The 17,031-nt window shown below is 38.0% G+C and overlaps 13 non-coding genes across 13 annotated transcripts; all 13 read left to right on the top strand.

Annotated features, from left to right (window-relative positions):
• Nucleotides 1-3,856: 3,856 nt before the first annotated feature.
• Nucleotides 3,857-3,929, top strand: trnav-cac (transfer RNA valine (anticodon CAC)). Its single transcript has one exon. It is a non-coding gene; the product is annotated as a tRNA-Val (tRNA).
• A 347-nt stretch (nucleotides 3,930-4,276) lies between these two features.
• trnav-uac (transfer RNA valine (anticodon UAC)) lies at nucleotides 4,277-4,349 on the top strand. Its single transcript has one exon. It is a non-coding gene; the product is annotated as a tRNA-Val (tRNA).
• A 141-nt stretch (nucleotides 4,350-4,490) lies between these two features.
• On the top strand, nucleotides 4,491-4,563 carry trnav-cac (transfer RNA valine (anticodon CAC)). The gene has a single exon. It is a non-coding gene; the product is annotated as a tRNA-Val (tRNA).
• A 5,771-nt stretch (nucleotides 4,564-10,334) lies between these two features.
• trnaa-ugc (transfer RNA alanine (anticodon UGC)) lies at nucleotides 10,335-10,406 on the top strand. The gene has a single exon. It is a non-coding gene; the product is annotated as a tRNA-Ala (tRNA).
• A 467-nt stretch (nucleotides 10,407-10,873) lies between these two features.
• On the top strand, nucleotides 10,874-10,945 carry trnat-cgu (transfer RNA threonine (anticodon CGU)). Its single transcript has one exon. It is a non-coding gene; the product is annotated as a tRNA-Thr (tRNA).
• Nucleotides 10,946-12,085: 1,140 nt separating this feature from the next.
• Nucleotides 12,086-12,157, top strand: trnaa-cgc (transfer RNA alanine (anticodon CGC)). The gene has a single exon. It is a non-coding gene; the product is annotated as a tRNA-Ala (tRNA).
• A 467-nt stretch (nucleotides 12,158-12,624) lies between these two features.
• On the top strand, nucleotides 12,625-12,696 carry trnat-cgu (transfer RNA threonine (anticodon CGU)). Its single transcript has one exon. It is a non-coding gene; the product is annotated as a tRNA-Thr (tRNA).
• A 658-nt stretch (nucleotides 12,697-13,354) lies between these two features.
• trnaa-cgc (transfer RNA alanine (anticodon CGC)) lies at nucleotides 13,355-13,426 on the top strand. The gene has a single exon. It is a non-coding gene; the product is annotated as a tRNA-Ala (tRNA).
• Nucleotides 13,427-13,893: 467 nt separating this feature from the next.
• On the top strand, nucleotides 13,894-13,965 carry trnat-ugu (transfer RNA threonine (anticodon UGU)). The gene has a single exon. It is a non-coding gene; the product is annotated as a tRNA-Thr (tRNA).
• A 1,138-nt stretch (nucleotides 13,966-15,103) lies between these two features.
• trnaa-ugc (transfer RNA alanine (anticodon UGC)) lies at nucleotides 15,104-15,175 on the top strand. Its single transcript has one exon. It is a non-coding gene; the product is annotated as a tRNA-Ala (tRNA).
• A 467-nt stretch (nucleotides 15,176-15,642) lies between these two features.
• trnat-cgu (transfer RNA threonine (anticodon CGU)) lies at nucleotides 15,643-15,714 on the top strand. Its single transcript has one exon. It is a non-coding gene; the product is annotated as a tRNA-Thr (tRNA).
• A 652-nt stretch (nucleotides 15,715-16,366) lies between these two features.
• On the top strand, nucleotides 16,367-16,437 carry trnaa-cgc (transfer RNA alanine (anticodon CGC)). Its single transcript has one exon. It is a non-coding gene; the product is annotated as a tRNA-Ala (tRNA).
• A 467-nt stretch (nucleotides 16,438-16,904) lies between these two features.
• On the top strand, nucleotides 16,905-16,976 carry trnat-ugu (transfer RNA threonine (anticodon UGU)). The gene has a single exon. It is a non-coding gene; the product is annotated as a tRNA-Thr (tRNA).
• The last annotated feature ends 55 nt before the right edge of the window (nucleotides 16,977-17,031 follow it).

A 17,031-nucleotide genomic window follows, 5' to 3' on the forward strand; every position in this document is an offset into this window, starting at 1 on the left:
GTTAAAGGAGGAAGGATATAGAAATGAAATTGTTGAATGTATTAATGATGAAATGTCTAATGTACTGTTAAAAGAGAATGTGTGTTTATGGTGGGAGGAAGTGAAAGTAAAAGTAAAAAATAGGAGTATTAGGTACGCAAAAAATCATAACCGTTTAGATAAGCAGAAAGAAATAATGCTTAGGAATAGGATGTTGCATGAACTTGAAAAGGCTGATACGGATCCAGACTATGATGTTGTGAATTATTTGAAAATCCATGCAGAGCTGGGTCGTTATGAAAAAAATAAATGTTTGGGTGCTATTGTTAGGAGCAGGGCACAGTACGCTTTGGAGGGAGAGAAATGTACATCCTTTTTTTTGGGTCTGGAAAAAAGAAAACAAACTAAGAGTTACATTGTAGAGTTGGAAGATGAAAGAGGTGTAAAGGTAAACGATTTTGTTGGGATCTTAGAGACAGTTGAAACCTTTTACAGAAATCTTTACAAAAAGAATGATGTAGATAAAGTGTGTGTTGTAAAAGTGTTGGATACAATTAGTGCCAAAGTATCGCAGGCAGATAGAATGATGTGTGATGAAGAGATTTCGATTATGGAAATCAAGGAAGCAATTGTTAGCACGCAAGGTAATAAAAGTCCGGGTTTGGATGGTTTAACAAATGAGTTCTATAAAGTCTTTGTAGATATTTTGGCACCCATTTTAGTGAGGGTGTTTCATTATATGGAAGAGAATAAGGAAATCCCTGAGTCTATGTCAACTGGAATGTTAACGATCTTATTCAAAAATAGGGGCAGTAGATTAAAGTTAGAAAATTATAGGCCTATTAGCCTTCTAAATTCGGATTATAAGATACTGACTAAAGTGTTAGCGAATAGGATGAAAAAGGTGATTGGGAGTATTATTGAATCAACACAAGCCTACGGCATACCTGGAAGAGATATTTCAGATGTAATTTGTACAATTAGGGATGTTGTTAATCAAATGAAAAATGAAGGTGGTATAGTTTTAAGTTTGGACTTTAACAAAGCTTTCGATAGAGTGGAGCACAGCTTTTTATTACAGACTTTGGAGAGGTTTGGGTTTGGGCCAAAGTTTGTATCTTGGATCAACCTGTTGTATAGTGGGGCTAAAAGTTGTGTTAAATGTAACGGAGTGTTAACAGATACTTTCCCTGTGGAGAGGTCAGTAAGGCAGGGCTGTCCTTTGTCAGCTCTGCTGTACAGTGTTTCTACAGAACCGTTAGCTACATTGATAAATAGTAATAAAGAAGTAAGGGGTGTTGGAATCCCAGGTGGTGGTGTCAGTGTTGTACATCAGTACGCTGATGACACTACTTGTACTGTGAAGGATATAGAAAGTATTGGAAGCATTATGGGGATCATAGATATATATGGCAAGGCATCGGGTGCTAAAGTTAATATAGAGAAGACTGAAATAATGTTTGTTGGGGATATCAATGTAAACGGGTGTGAGATTCCATTCAAGAGCGCAAAGGATTTTATTAAAGTGCTGGGAGTAAACATTGGTGTAAAGGAGAAAGAGGCAAAAGATATAACTTGGACTGGGATCCTTAATAAAGTCAAGCTAACGTTGAATTTCTGGAAAAATAGAAAACTAAAGTTACAAGGGAAAGTAATTGTTGCAAATGCTTTGGTATTATCCAAATTTGTGTATGTTTTGGGAGTCCTGGACATGCCGGAGTGGGTCCTAAATGAATTGAATAATGTGGTGTCAAATTTTATATGGGATGGTAAAGGAGTGAGAATATCTCAGAAAACATTGATTGCTGACTATGTGGATGGAGGTTTAAAACTTGTAGATTTAGATGTCAAAAGAAAAGCTATTAGGATAAAAACAGTAAAGAAATATTTGTATGACAGTGAAGATTATGGCTGGAAACACTTCTTTAGAGTCTACTTAGAGGAGAGTGGTGGTTGTGAGGATAATGGTTTATTGATGGGGCTTAAAAGGGCAATGTTTGAAAAGGTACCAGATTTTTATAAAGAGGTGCTAAATGCATGGGCAGAGTTGTTGCCTAATGTATATTATGAATGTGGACATATTGACCTGATTATGAATCAACCTATATTTCTGAATGAGAAAATCAAGAACAAAGAAAAAGTTTTGTATAATAAAGTATTTATGAGTGCAGGTCTACGGCAAATAAAAGATTATACATATGAGGTAATTCCAGGGTTTTTACCTGGGGAAGCTATTTTTGACATAATCAATGAATGGGATGAAGAGGTGGGAAGGGGAACAGTGAATAATATGTATGACAAGATAAAGAATAGTATACCAAGAGCATGGGTTGATTTAATAAATAGTGAAGTTGAAAGAGAAGATTTATTTGTATTTCCTAATTTGTTCATTGGTAGCAGTAAGAAGAAAGTACATTTATCTAGTATACCAGTGAAAAGATTGTATAGAATAATGGTAGGAAAAGTGTGTAGAAGGCCGGCTGCTGAGAAATTTTGGAAAGTAGTTTTTCCGGAATTGGATGAAAAAAAGATATGGGGAAATTTAAATGTAAAATATAATAGTAAGGAGTGTGAAAATAATGATTTCAAACTAAGACATAATAGAATATTTACAAAGGTGGTGCTAAAGAAAATTAATTGTGAGATAGAAAGGGAATGCGACGTATGTGGACGTTTCCCGGAAACTCTTATGCATTTGTTTATAGAATGTGAGGATTTAAAATATTTTTTTTGTAAAGTTAAGGAAATGTTATGTAGAAACTGGGGGGGAGATTTCGTGAAAAAGTATGCGTGGGAGGAACTTTTGTTATTTGGAGTGTCTGGTAAATGTGAGGGTGCTAATGTGTGTTTGTTGAATATGGTTTTGAGTTTTGTGAGGTATGCTATTTTTTGTAGGAGGAATTATGTTTCTTTTGACAGAAAGAGGGTTCAGGTGTGGAGTATCTTTATAGCACTGTTCAGTAAACACATAGATATGTTGTTTAATTATGGGATGGAACATTTTGATGAGTCTTTTGTTGAAGGGAGTGGGTTAATTTCACGAGAGGAGAGTGGAGGTATCACTTATAATTTTTGAAAGCACTGTTTTGATATTTTCTTTGTTGATAATTTGATAGGGGGTGAATTGTTCACCTGCCTCTGTTAGTCTAGTGTCTTCTGTATTGTTCTCTGTGGATTGTACTGTAAACAGTAGATTGTACTGTAAATATTGTAAACAAACATTTTTGATAATAAAAAAATAAAAAAAAAAAAAAAAAAAAAATCACGTTCGCTTAACACGCGAAAGGTCCTCGGTTCGAAACCGGGCGGAAGACAGAGCTCTTTGACACGTGCAGTAGGTACTGTACTTTCAACAAAGAATTGTTATTTTCATGAATTCTGTATTTTAGGAAATTTTAACACGTGCCATGAATATCTGTAAAATTCCGTTTACTCCTTGCAGATAATTGTTGAAGCAGTTTCTGTAGTGTAGTGGTTATCACGTTCGCTTTACACGTGAAAGGTCCTCAGTTTGAAACCGGGTGGAAACAGTGCTCTTTGACATGTGCAGTAGGTACTGTACTATTAACAGAGAATAGTTATTTTCATAAATGCCTAATTTTGGAAATTTGAACACGTGCCATGAATATCTGTAAAATTCGGTTTACTCCTCGCAGCTAAATGTAGCAGCAGTTTCTGTAGTGTAATGGTTATCACGTTTGTCCACACGCGAAAGGTCCCTGGTTCGAAACCAGGCGGAATCAACGCTCATCGACACATTCAAGAAGTACCATAGTGTTAACAAAGAATTTCATTATTCTCTTATTTTGGAAATTCGAATACGTGCCATGAATATTTTTTAAATTCGGTTTACTCCTTGCAGCTAATTGTAGCAGTAGTTTCTGTGGTGTAGTGGTTATCACGTTCGCTTCACACGCGAAAGGTCCCTGGTTCGAAACCGGGCGGAAACAACGCTCATTGACACATTCTGCACTACCATAGTGGTAACAGAAAATTTCATGAATTCTTTATTTTGGAAATTCGAATACGTGCCATGAATATTTTTAAAATTCGGTTTACTCCTTGCAGAAAAATCAAGCAGCAGTTTCTGTAGTGTAGTGGTTATCACGTTAGCTTTACACGTGAAAGGTCCTCAGTTTGAAACCGGGAGGAAACAGTGCTCTTTGACATGTGCAGTAGGTACAATACTATTAACAGAGAATAGTTATTTTCATAAATGCCTTATTTTGGAAATTCGAATACGTGCCATGAATATCTGTAAAATTCGGTTCACTTCTTGCAGGAAAATCAAGCAGCAGTTTCTGTAGTGTAGTGGTTATCACGTTCGCTTTACACGCGAAAGGTCCTCGGTTCGAAACCGGGCGAAAACAGTGGTGTTTGACATGTGCAGTAGGGACAGTACTTTTAAAAGAGAATAGTTATTTTCATAAATTCCTAATTTTGGAAATTTGATCACGTGCCATGAATATCAGTAAAATTCGTTTTACTCCTTGCAGGTAAGTGTTACAGCAGTTTCTGTAGTGTAGTGGTTATCACGTTCGCTTCACACGCGAAAGGTCCCTGGTTCGAAACCAGGCGGAAACAACGCTCATTGTTGTGTTTTCAAGAGACCAATTGGACAGACTCCAAAATGCAGGAGATTAAGAGTAAATGGTCAGATTTAATTTTTTGTAGTCATGGAGGGGATAAAACATGTGGTGTGGCTATTTTGATAAAAAATGATGTGGTGCAAAATGTAAAAGAAATATATGCTGACAATGATGGCAGACTTATTGTAATTGAATTTGAAGTTCAAAATGTAGTTTTTCGTTTAATTAATGTTTATGCTTCAAACATTGAATCTGAAAGGAGAGAAATGTTTCACAAATTAAAAACACTGTGCTCAGAAAACTGTATACTGATAGGAGATTTTAATGTGAGGTGTAGTAGAATGGATGCCTCTAGTTGTGCTAAATTCAGATATGACTCTTCTAGAAATGCATTATGGAAACTTATGAATGAGGAGAATCTAGTAGATATATGGAGGGCTGAAAATCCAAACAGAAGAGTATTCTCTAGAAGGCAGGTGGTTCTAAAGGAATTAAAACAAAGCAGAATTGATTTATGTCTAGCAAAACAAGAATTGGTGCAGAATGTTAAGAAGGTGTCATATACCTTTACAGCATATAGTGATCATGCAGTAATGTCATTTCAAATGGGTTTTGGTGTGGAGAGGAGAGGGGGAGGTGTCTGGTGTTTAAATGCCAGTCTGTTAAAGGAGGAAGGATATAGAAATGAAATTGTTGAATGTATTAATGATGAAATGTCTAATGTACTGTTAAAAGAGAATGTGTGTTTATGGTGGGAGGAAGTGAAAGTAAAAGTAAAAAATAGGAGTATTAGGTACGCAAAAAATCATAACCGTTTAGATAAGCAGAAAGAAATAATGCTTAGGAATAGGATGTTGCATGAACTTGAAAAGGCTGATACGGATCCAGACTATGATGTTGTGAATTATTTGAAAATCCATGCAGAGCTGGGTCGTTATGAAAAAAATAAATGTTTGGGTGCTATTGTTAGGAGCAGGGCACAGTACGCTTTGGAGGGAGAGAAATGTACATCCTTTTTTTTGGGTCTGGAAAAAAGAAAACAAACTAAGAGTTACATTGTAGAGTTGGAAGATGAAAGAGGTGTAAAGGTAAACGATTTTGTTGGGATCTTAGAGACAGTTGAAACCTTTTACAGAAATCTTTACAAAAAGAATGATGTAGATAAAGTGTGTGTTGTAAAAGTGTTGGATACAATTAGTGCCAAAGTATCGCAGGCAGATAGAATGATGTGTGATGAAGAGATTTCGATTATGGAAATCAAGGAAGCAATTGTTAGCACGCAAGGTAATAAAAGTCCGGGTTTGGATGGTTTAACAAATGAGTTCTATAAAGTCTTTGTAGATATTTTGGCACCCATTTTAGTGAGGGTGTTTCATTATATGGAAGAGAATAAGGAAATCCCTGAGTCTATGTCAACTGGAATGTTAACGATCTTATTCAAAAATAGGGGCAGTAGATTAAAGTTAGAAAATTATAGGCCTATTAGCCTTCTAAATTCGGATTATAAGATACTGACTAAAGTGTTAGCGAATAGGATGAAAAAGGTGATTGGGAGTATTATTGAATCAACACAAGCCTACGGCATACCTGGAAGAGATATTGCAGATGTAATTTGTACAATTAGGGATGTTGTTAATCAAATGAAAAATGAAGGTGGTATAGTTTTAAGTTTGGACTTTAACAAAGCTTTCGATAGAGTGGAGCACAGCTTTTTATTACAGACTTTGGAGAGGTTTGGGTTTGGGCCAAAGTTTGTATCTTGGATCAACCTGTTGTATAGTGGGGCTAAAAGTTGTGTTAAATGTAACGGAGTGTTAACAGATACTTTCCCTGTGGAGAGGTCAGTAAGGCAGGGCTGTCCTTTGTCAGCTCTGCTGTACAGTGTTTCTACAGAACCGTTAGCTACATTGATAAATAGTAATAAAGAAGTAAGGGGTGTTGGAATCCCAGGTGGTGGTGTCAGTGTTGTACATCAGTACGCTGATGACACTACTTGTACTGTGAAGGATATAGAAAGTATTGGAAGCATTATGGGGATCATAGATATATATGGCAAGGCATCGGGTGCTAAAGTTAATATAGAGAAGACTGAAATAATGTTTGTTGGGGATATCAATGTAAACGGGTGTGAGATTCCATTCAAGAGCGCAAAGGATTTTATTAAAGTGCTGGGAGTAAACATTGGTGTAAAGGAGAAAGAGGCAAAAGATATAACTTGGACTGGGATCCTTAATAAAGTCAAGCTAACGTTGAATTTCTGGAAAAATAGAAAACTAAAGTTACAAGGGAAAGTAATTGTTGCAAATGCTTTGGTATTATCCAAATTTGTGTATGTTTTGGGAGTCCTGGACATGCCGGAGTGGGTCCTAAATGAATTGAATAATGTGGTGTCAAATTTTATATGGGATGGTAAAGGAGTGAGAATATCTCAGAAAACATTGATTGCTGACTATGTGGATGGAGGTTTAAAACTTGTAGATTTAGATGTCAAAAGAAAAGCTATTAGGATAAAAACAGTAAAGAAATATTTGTATGACAGTGAAGATTATGGCTGGAAACACTTCTTTAGAGTCTACTTAGAGGAGAGTGGTGGTTGTGAGGATAATGGTTTATTGATGGGGCTTAAAAGGGCAATGTTTGAAAAGGTACCAGATTTTTATAAAGAGGTGCTAAATGCATGGGCAGAGTTGTTGCCTAATGTATATTATGAATGTGGACATATTGACCTGATTATGAATCAACCTATATTTCTGAATGAGAAAATCAAGAACAAAGAAAAAGTTTTGTATAATAAAGTATTTATGAGTGCAGGTCTACGGCAAATAAAAGATTATACATATGAGGTAATTCCAGGGTTTTTACCTGGGGAAGCTATTTTTGACATAATCAATGAATGGGATGAAGAGGTGGGAAGGGGAACAGTGAATAATATGTATGACAAGATAAAGAATAGTATACCAAGAGCATGGGTTGATTTAATAAATAGTGAAGTTGAAAGAGAAGATTTATTTGTATTTCCTAATTTGTTCATTGGTAGCAGTAAGAAGAAAGTACATTTATCTAGTATACCAGTGAAAAGATTGTATAGAATAATGGTAGGAAAAGTGTGTAGAAGGCCGGCTGCTGAGAAATTTTGGAAAGTAGTTTTTCCGGAATTGGATGAAAAAAAGATATGGGGAAATTTAAATGTAAAATATAATAGTAAGGAGTGTGAAAATAATGATTTCAAACTAAGACATAATAGAATATTTACAAAGGTGGTGCTAAAGAAAATTAATTGTGAGATAGAAAGGGAATGCGACGTATGTGGACGTTTCCCGGAAACTCTTATGCATTTGTTTATAGAATGTGAGGATTTAAAATATTTTTTTTGTAAAGTTAAGGAAATGTTATGTAGAAACTGGGGGGGAGATTTCGTGAAAAAGTATGCGTGGGAGGAACTTTTGTTATTTGGAGTGTCTGGTAAATGTGAGGGTGCTAATGTGTGTTTGTTGAATATGGTTTTGAGTTTTGTGAGGTATGCTATTTTTTGTAGGAGGAATTATGTTTCTTTTGACAGAAAGAGGGTTCAGGTGTGGAGTATCTTTATAGCACTGTTCAGTAAACACATAGATATGTTGTTTAATTATGGGATGGAACATTTTGATGAGTCTTTTGTTGAAGGGAGTGGGTTAATTTCACGAGAGGAGAGTGGAGGTATCACTTATAATTTTTGAAAGCACTGTTTTGATATTTTCTTTGTTGATAATTTGATAGGGGGTGAATTGTTCACCTGCCTCTGTTAGTCTAGTGTCTTCTGTATTGTTCTCTGTGGATTGTACTGTAAACAGTAGATTGTACTGTAAATATTGTAAACAAACATTTTTGATAATAAAAAAAAAAAAAAAAATAAATCACGTTCGCTTCACACGCGAAAGGTCCCTCGGTTCGAAACCGGGCGGAAACAACTGCTCTTTGACTCGTGCAGTAGGTACCGTACTGTTAACAAAGAATAGTTATTTTCATAAATCCCTAATTTTGGAAATTCGAACACGTGCCATGAATATGTTATATTTATATTTCCCTCACTAACTTTAAACATCTGAGCAGCTAACATCATTGCATTGACCCAACTCCTACTTTACAGAATGTTGTAATTCTAAGCAGGAAACAGAGATGTGCTAAATAATTTGGTTTTGTAATCTGAAGAACATTCCTTCAATCCCTGTTCGTACAATTATAGAACAGAAGTGGCATGATTGCCATCTTTTATGGCGTCATTTTCAAAAACTGAAGTTCATGGGTTCGATCCCAGTCTGTACCTGGTTTAAGAATTGCTGCTATCATTTCCTTGTAGTTTCAATGGAGTGGTGTATATAAAAAGTATATTGTATTGATATTGCATTTTATCTGCAAATGAAATGGGATGGAAGCTCAGAGGGGGAGTGCATGCAAAATATGGATGAGGTCCTCGGTTCAATCCCAAGATTCTCCACTGAGTTTATTTGTGTGCCAAATTCACATTTACACAACTACTACTTTCCAGAATGTTGATATATCATTAACAGCGTAGAGTGGCATGGTGGCCAAGTGGTAAGGTGTTGGTCTTGTAAACCGAAGATCATGGGTTCATATCCCTTCTGTGCCTTTATGAAAGACATCAGATATCATAGACCTGTGCTTTACTTGGAGGACTTTGCAGAAAATCAAGTTGTATCAATATTGCAACACAGCTATTATACTAAGGGGATGAATCTCTATGGTAGAGCTAGTACTTTACATGAATGCGGTCCAACGTTAATCCCCAACTTCTCTGTTGAGTGTAATTAGTTGTTAAATTAGCTTTTGCACAACTCCCACTTTCCAGAATGTTGACATTCTAAGAAGGAAATAGATATGCTAAATCATCTGTTTCTGTAAACTGAAGCACATGGGTTCAATCCTTGTTTGACGTTTATGGAAGATAGCTGATATTATAGAAATGTACTTTCATTAGAACAGTGTAAAGAAAAGGTAAATTGTATTGATATGACCACTGCGACCTGTATGGTCTAGTCGGCAGGCCCTCGCTACCTATTCGTCACCAGACCCACTGGCTCCAGGTCATCTATAAGTCTATGCTAGGTAAAGCTCCGCCTTATCTCAACTCACTGGTCACGATAAAAACACCCACCCGTAGCACTCGCTCCAGCAGATATATCTCACTGGTCATCCCCAAAGCCAACACCTCCTTTGGCTGCCTTTCCTTCCAGTTCTCTGCTGCCAATGACTGGAACGAATTGCAAAAATCGCTGAACCTGGACACTTATATTTCCCTCACTAACTTTAAACATCAGCTATCTGAGCAGCTAACCGATCGCTGCAGCTGTACATAGGCCATCTGTAAATAGCCCACCCAATCTACCTACCTCATCCCCATATTGTTTTTATTTACTTTCTGCTCTTTTGCACACCAGTATTTGTACTTGCACATCATCATCTGCTCATCTATCACTCCAGTGTTAATTTGCTAAATTGTAATTACCTCACTACCATGGCCTATTTATTACCTTACCTCCTCATGCCATTTGCACACACTGAATATAGACTTTCTTTTTTTCTATTGTGTTATTGACTGTACGCTTGTTTATTCCATTTGTAACTCTATGTTGTTGTTTGTGTCGCACTGCTTTGCTTTATCTTGGCCAGGTTGCAGTTCTCAATGAGAACTTGTTCTCCACTAGCTTACCTGGTTAAATAAAGGTGAAATAAAATAAAAAAAGAAACATTTTTTATGTCTTCCAGAACGGGGATGTAGCTCAGTGGTAGAGCGCATGCTTTGCATGTATGAGGTCCTGGGTTCAATCCCCAGCTTCTCCATTTAAAATTATTGCATTGACCCAACTCCTACTTTACAGAATGTTGTAATTCTAAGCAGGAAACAGAGACGTGCTAAATAATTTGGTCTTGTAATCTGAAGAACATCCCTTCAATCCCTGTTCGTACATTTATAGAACAGAAGTGGCATGATTGCCATCTTTTATGGCGTCATTTTCAAAAACTGAAGTTCATGGGTTCGATCCCAGTCTGTACCTGGTTTAAGAATTGCTGCTATCATTTCCTTGTAGTTTCAATGGAGTGGAGTATATAAAAAGTACATTGTATTGATATTGCATTTTATCTGCAAATGAAATGGGATGGAAGCTCAGAGGGGGAGTGCATGCAAAATATGGATGAGGTCCTCGGTTCAATCCCAAGATTCTCCACTGAGTTTATTTGTGTGCCAAATTCACATTTACACAACTACTACTTTCCAGAATGTTGATATATCATTAACAGCGTAGAGTGGCATGGTGGCCAAGTGGTAAGGCGTCGGTCTCGTAAACCGAAGATCATGGGTTCAAATCCCATCCGTGCCTTTATGAAAGACATCTGATATCATGGACCTGTGTTTCTATTGGAGGACTTTGCAGAAAAAGCAAGTTGTGTCAATATGGCAACACAGTTATTATAGTAAGGGGATGTATCTCTATGGTAGAGCCAGTACTTTACATGTATGCGGTCCAACGTTAATCCCCAACTTCTCTGTTGACTGTATTTACTTGTTAAATTAGCTTTTGCACAACTCCCACTTTCCAGAATGTTGACATTCTAAGAAGGAAATAGATATGCTAAATCATCTGTTTCTGTAAACTGAAGCACATGGGTTCAATCCTTGTTCGACGTTTATGGAAGGTGGCTGATATTATGTAAATGTACTTTCATTAGAACAGTGTAAAGAAAAGGTCAATTGTATTGATATGACCACTGCGACCTGTATGCTCTAGTCGGCTGGCCCTCGCTACCTATTCGTCACCAGACCCACTGGCTCCAGGTCATCTATAAGTCTATGCTAGGTAAAGCTTCGTCTTATCTCAGCTCACTGGTCACGATAACAAAACCCACCCGTAGCACGCGCTCCAGCAGATATATCTCACTGGTCATCCTCAAAGCCAACACCTCCTTTGGCCACCTTTCCTTCCAGTTCTCTGCTGCCAATGACTGGAACGAATTGCAAAAATCGCTGAAGCTGGACACTTATATTTCCCTTACTAACTTTAAACATCAGCTATCTGAGCAGCTAACCGATCGCTGCAGCTGTATATAGGCCATCTGTAAATAGCCCACCCAATCTACCTACCTCATCCCCATATTGTTTTTATTTACTTTCTGCTCTTTTGCACACCAGTATTTCTACTTGCACATCATCATCTGCTCATCTATCACTCCAGTGTTAATTTGCTAAATTGTAATTACTTCGCTACTATGGCCTATTTATTGCCTTACCTCCTCATGCCATTTGCACACACTGAATATAGACTTTCTTTTTTTCTATTGTGTTATTGACTGTATGCTTGTTTATTCCATTTGTAACTCTGTGTTGTTGTTTGTGTCGCACTGCTTTGCTTTATCTTGGCCAGGTCGCAGTTCTCAATGAGAACTTGTTCTCCACTAGCTTACCTGGTTAAATAAAGGTGAAATAAAATAAAATAAGAAACATTTTTTATCTTTCCCAGAGAGGGGATGTAGCTCAGTGGTAGAGCGCTTGCTTCGCATGTATGAGGTCCTGGGTTCAATCCCCAGCTTCTCCATTTAAAATTATTGCATTGACCCAACTCCTACTTTACAGAATGTTGAAATTCTAAGCAGGAAACAGAGATGTGCTAAATAATTTGGTCTTGTAATCTGAAGAACATCCCTTCAATCCCTGTTCGTACAATTATAGAACAGAAGTGGCATGATTGCCATCTTTTATGGCGTCATTTTCAAAAACTGAAGTTCATGGGTTCGATCCCAGTCTGTACCTGGTTTAAGAATTGCTGCTATCATTTCATTGTAGTTTCAATGGAGTGGAGTATATAAAAAGTACATTGTATTGATATTGCATTTTATCTGCAAATGAAATGGGATGGAAGCTCAGAGGGGGAGTGCATGCAAAATATGGATGAGGTCCTCGGTTCAATCCCAAGATTCTCCACTGAGTTTATTTGTGTGCCAAATTCACATTTACACAACTACTACTTTCCAGAATGTTGATATATCATTAACAGCGTAGAGTGGCATGGTGGCCAAGTGGTAAGGCGTCGGTCTCGTAAACCGAAGATCATGGGTTCAAATCCCATCCGTGCCTTTATGAAAGACATCTGATATCATGGACCTGTGTTTCTATTGGAGGACTTTGCAGAAAAAGCAAGTTGTGTCAATATGGCAACACAGTTATTATAGTAAGGGGATGTATCTCTATGGTAGAGCCAGTACTTTACATGTATGCGGTCCAACGTTAATCCCCAACTTCTCTGTTGACTGTATTTACTTGTTAAATTAGCTTTTGCACAACTCCCACTTTCCAGAATGTTGACATTCTAAGAAGGAAATAGATATGCTAAATCATCTGTTTCTGTAAACTGAAGCACATGGGTTCAATCCTTGTTCGACGTTTATGGAAGATAGCTGATATTATGGAAATGTACTTTCATTAGAACAGTGTAAAGAAAAGGTAAATTGTATTGATATGACCACTGCGACCTGTATGCTCTAGTCGGCTGGCCCTCGCTACCTATTCGTCACCAGACCCACTGGCTCCAGGTCATCTATAAGTCTATGCTAGGTAAAGCTCCGCCTTATCTCAACTCACTGGTCATGATAAAAACACCCACCCGTAGCACTCGCTCCAGCAGGTATATCTCACTGGTCATCCCCAAAGCCAACACCTCCTTTGGCTGCCTTTCCTTCCAGTTCTCTGCTGCCAATGACTGGAACGAATTGCAAAAATCGCTGAACCTGGACACGGGGATGTAGCTCAGTGGTAGAGCGCATGCTTCGCATGTATGAGGTCCTGGGTTCAATCCCCAGCATCTCCATTTAAAATTATTGCATTGACCCAACTCCTACTTTACAGAATATTGTAATTCTAAGCAGGAAACAGAGACGTGCTAAATAATTTGGTTTTGTAATCTGAAGAACATCCCTTCAATCCCTGTTCGTACAATTATAGAACAGAAGTGGCATGATTGCCATCTTTTATGGCGTCATTTTCAAAAACTGAAGTTTATGGGTTCGATCCCAGTCTGTACCTGGTTTAAGAATTGCTGCTATCATTTCCTTGTAGTTTCAATGGAGTGGTGTATATAAAAAGTACATTGTATTGATATTGCATTTTATCTGCAAATGAAATGGGATGGAAGCTCAGAGGGGGAGTGCATGCAAAATATGGATGAGGTCCTCGGTTCAATCCCAAGATTCTCCACTGAGTTTATTTGTGTGCCAAATTCACATTTACACAACTACTACTTTCCTGAATGTTGATATATAATACAGACAGTAGAGTGGCATGGTGGCCAAGTGGTAAGGTGTTGGTCTTGTAAACCAAAGATCATGGGTTCAAATCCCTTCTGTCCCTTCATGAAAGACATCTGATATTATGGACCTGTGCATTAATTGGAGGACTTTGCAGAAAATCAAGTTGTATCAATATTGCAACTCAGCTATTATAGTAAGGGGATGAATCTCTATGCTAGAGCCAGTACTTTACATGAATGCGGTCCAACGTTAATCCCCAACTTCTCTGTTGAGTGTAATTAGTTGTTAAATTAGCTTTTGCACAACTCCCACTTTCCAGAATGTTGACATTGTAAGAAGGAAATAGATATGCTAAATCATCTGTTTCTGTAAACTGAAGCACATGGGTTCATCCTTGTTTGACGTTTATGGAAGATAGCTGATATTATGGAAATGTACTTTCATTAGAACAGTGTAAAGAAAAGGTAAATTGTATTGATATGACCACTGCGACCTGTATGCTCTAGTCGGCTGGCCCTCGCTACCTATTCGTCACCAGACCCACTGGCTCCAGGTCATCTATAAGTCTATGCTAGGTAAAGCTCCGCCTTATCTCAACTCACTGGTCACGATAAAAACACCCACCCGTAGCACTCGCTCCAGCAGATATATCTCACTGGTCATCCCCAAAGCCAACACCTCCTTTGGCTGCCTTTCCTTCCAGTTCTCTGCTGCCAATGACTGGAACGAATTGCAAAAATCGCTGAACCTGGACACTTATATTTCCCTCACTAACTTTAAACATCAGCTATCTGAGCAGCTAACCGATCGCTGCAGCTGTACATAGGCCATCTGTAAATAGCCCACCCAATCTACCTACCTCATCCCCATATTGTTTTTATTTACTTTCTGCTCTTTTGCACACCAGTATTTGTACTTGCACATCATCATCTGCTCATCTGTCACTCCAGTGTTAATTTGCTAAATTGTAATTACCTCACTACCATGGCCTATTTATTACCTTACCTCCTCATGCCATTTGCACACACTGAATATAGACTTTCTTTTTTTCTATTGTGTTATTGACTGTACGCTTGTTTATTCCATTTGTAACTCTATGTTGTTGTTTGTGTCGCACTGCTTTGCTTTATCTTGGCCAGGTTGCAGTTCTCAATGAGAACTTGTTCTCCACTTGCTTACCTGGTTAAATAATGGTGAAATAAAATAAAATAAGAAACATTTTTTGTCTCTCCCAGAACGGGGATGTAGCTCAGTGGTAGAGCGCATGCTTTGCATGTATGAGGTCCTGGGTTCAATCCCCAGCTTCTCCATTTAAAATTATTGCATTGACCCAACTCCTACTTTACAGAATGTTGAAATTCTAAGCAGGAAACAGAGATGTGCTAAATAATTTGGTTTTGTAATCTGAAGAACATCCCTTCAATCCCTGTTCGTACAATTATAGAACAGAAGTGGCATGATTGCCATCTTTTATGGCGTCATTTTCAAAAACTGAAGTTCATGGGTTCGATCCCAGTCTGTACCTGGTTTAAGAATTGCTGCTATCATTTCATTGTAGTTTCAATGGAGTGGAGTATATAAAAAGTACATTGTATTGATATTGCATTTTATCTGCAAATGAAATGGGATGGAAGCTCAGAGGGGGAGTGCATGCAAAATATGGATGAGGTCCTCGGTTCAATCCCAAGATTCTCCACTGAGTTTATTTGTGTGCCAAATTCACATTTACACAACTACTACTTTCCAGAATGTTGATATATCATTAACAGCGTAGAGTGGCATGGTGGCCAAGTGGTAAGGTGTCGGTCTCGTAAACCGAAGATCATGGGTTCAAATCCCATCCGTGCCTTTATGACAGACATCGGATATCATGGACCTGTGTTTTTATTGGAGGACTTTGCAGAAAAAGCAAGTTGTGTCAATATGGCAACACAGTTATTATAGTAAGGGGATGTATCTCTATGGTAGAGCCAGTACTTTACATGTATGCGGTCCAACGTTAATCCTCAACTTCTCTGTTGACTGTATTTACTTGTTAAATTAGCTTTTGCACAACTCCCACTTTCCAGAATGTTGACATTCTAAGAAGGAAATAGATATGCTAAATCATCTGTTTCTGTAAACTGAAGCACATGGGTTCAATCCTTGTTCGACGTTTATGGAAGATAGCTGATATTATAGAAATGTACTTTCATTAGAACAGTGTAAAGAAAAGGTAAATTGTATTGATATGACCACTGCGACCTGTATGCTCTAGTCGGCTGGCCCTCGCTACCTATTCGTCACCAGACCCACTGGCTCCAGGTCATCTATAAGTCTATGCTAGGTAAAGCTCCGCCTTATCTCAACTCACTGGTCATGATAAAAACACCCACCCGTAGCACTCGCTCCAGCAGGTATATCTCACTGGTCATCCCCAAAGCCAACACCTCCTTTGGCTGCCTTTCCTTCCAGTTCTCTGCTGCCAATGACTGGAACGAATTGCAAAAATCGCTGAACCTGGACTGTAGCTCAGTGGTAGAGCGCATGCTTCGCATGTATGAGGTCCTGGGTTCAATCCCCAGCATCTCCATTTAAAATTATTGCATTGACCCAACTCCTACTTTACAGAATGTTGTAATTCTAAGCAGGAAACAGAGATGTGCTAAATAATTTGGTTTTGTAATCTGAAGAACATTCCTTCAATCCCTGTTCGTACAATTATAGAACAGAAGTGGCATGATTGCCATCTTTTATGGCGTCATTTTCAAAAACTGAAGTTTATGGGTTCGATCCCAGTCTGTACCTGGTTTAAGAATTGCTGCTATCATTTCCTTGTAGTTTCAATGGAGTGGTGTATATAAAAAGTACATTGTATTGATATTGCATTTTATCTGCAAATGAAATGGGATGGAAGCTCAGAGGGGGAGTGCATGCAAAATATGTATGAGGTCCTCGGTTCAATCCCAAGATTCTCCACTGAGTTTATTTGTGTGCCAAATTCACATTTACACAACTACTACTTTCCTGAATGTTGATATATAATACAGACCGTAGAGTGGCATGGTGGCCAAGTGGTAAGGCGTTGGTCTTGTAAACTGAAGATCATGGGTTCAAATCCCTTCTGTGCCTTTATGAAAGACATCTGATATCATGGACCTGTGCTTTACTTGGAGGACTTTGCAGA

Source organism: Salmo salar, chromosome 07 (genome assembly GCF_965601325.2).
Source record: "Salmo salar chromosome 07, fSalSal1, whole genome shotgun sequence".
Taxonomy (NCBI): domain Eukaryota; kingdom Metazoa; phylum Chordata; class Actinopteri; order Salmoniformes; family Salmonidae; genus Salmo; species Salmo salar.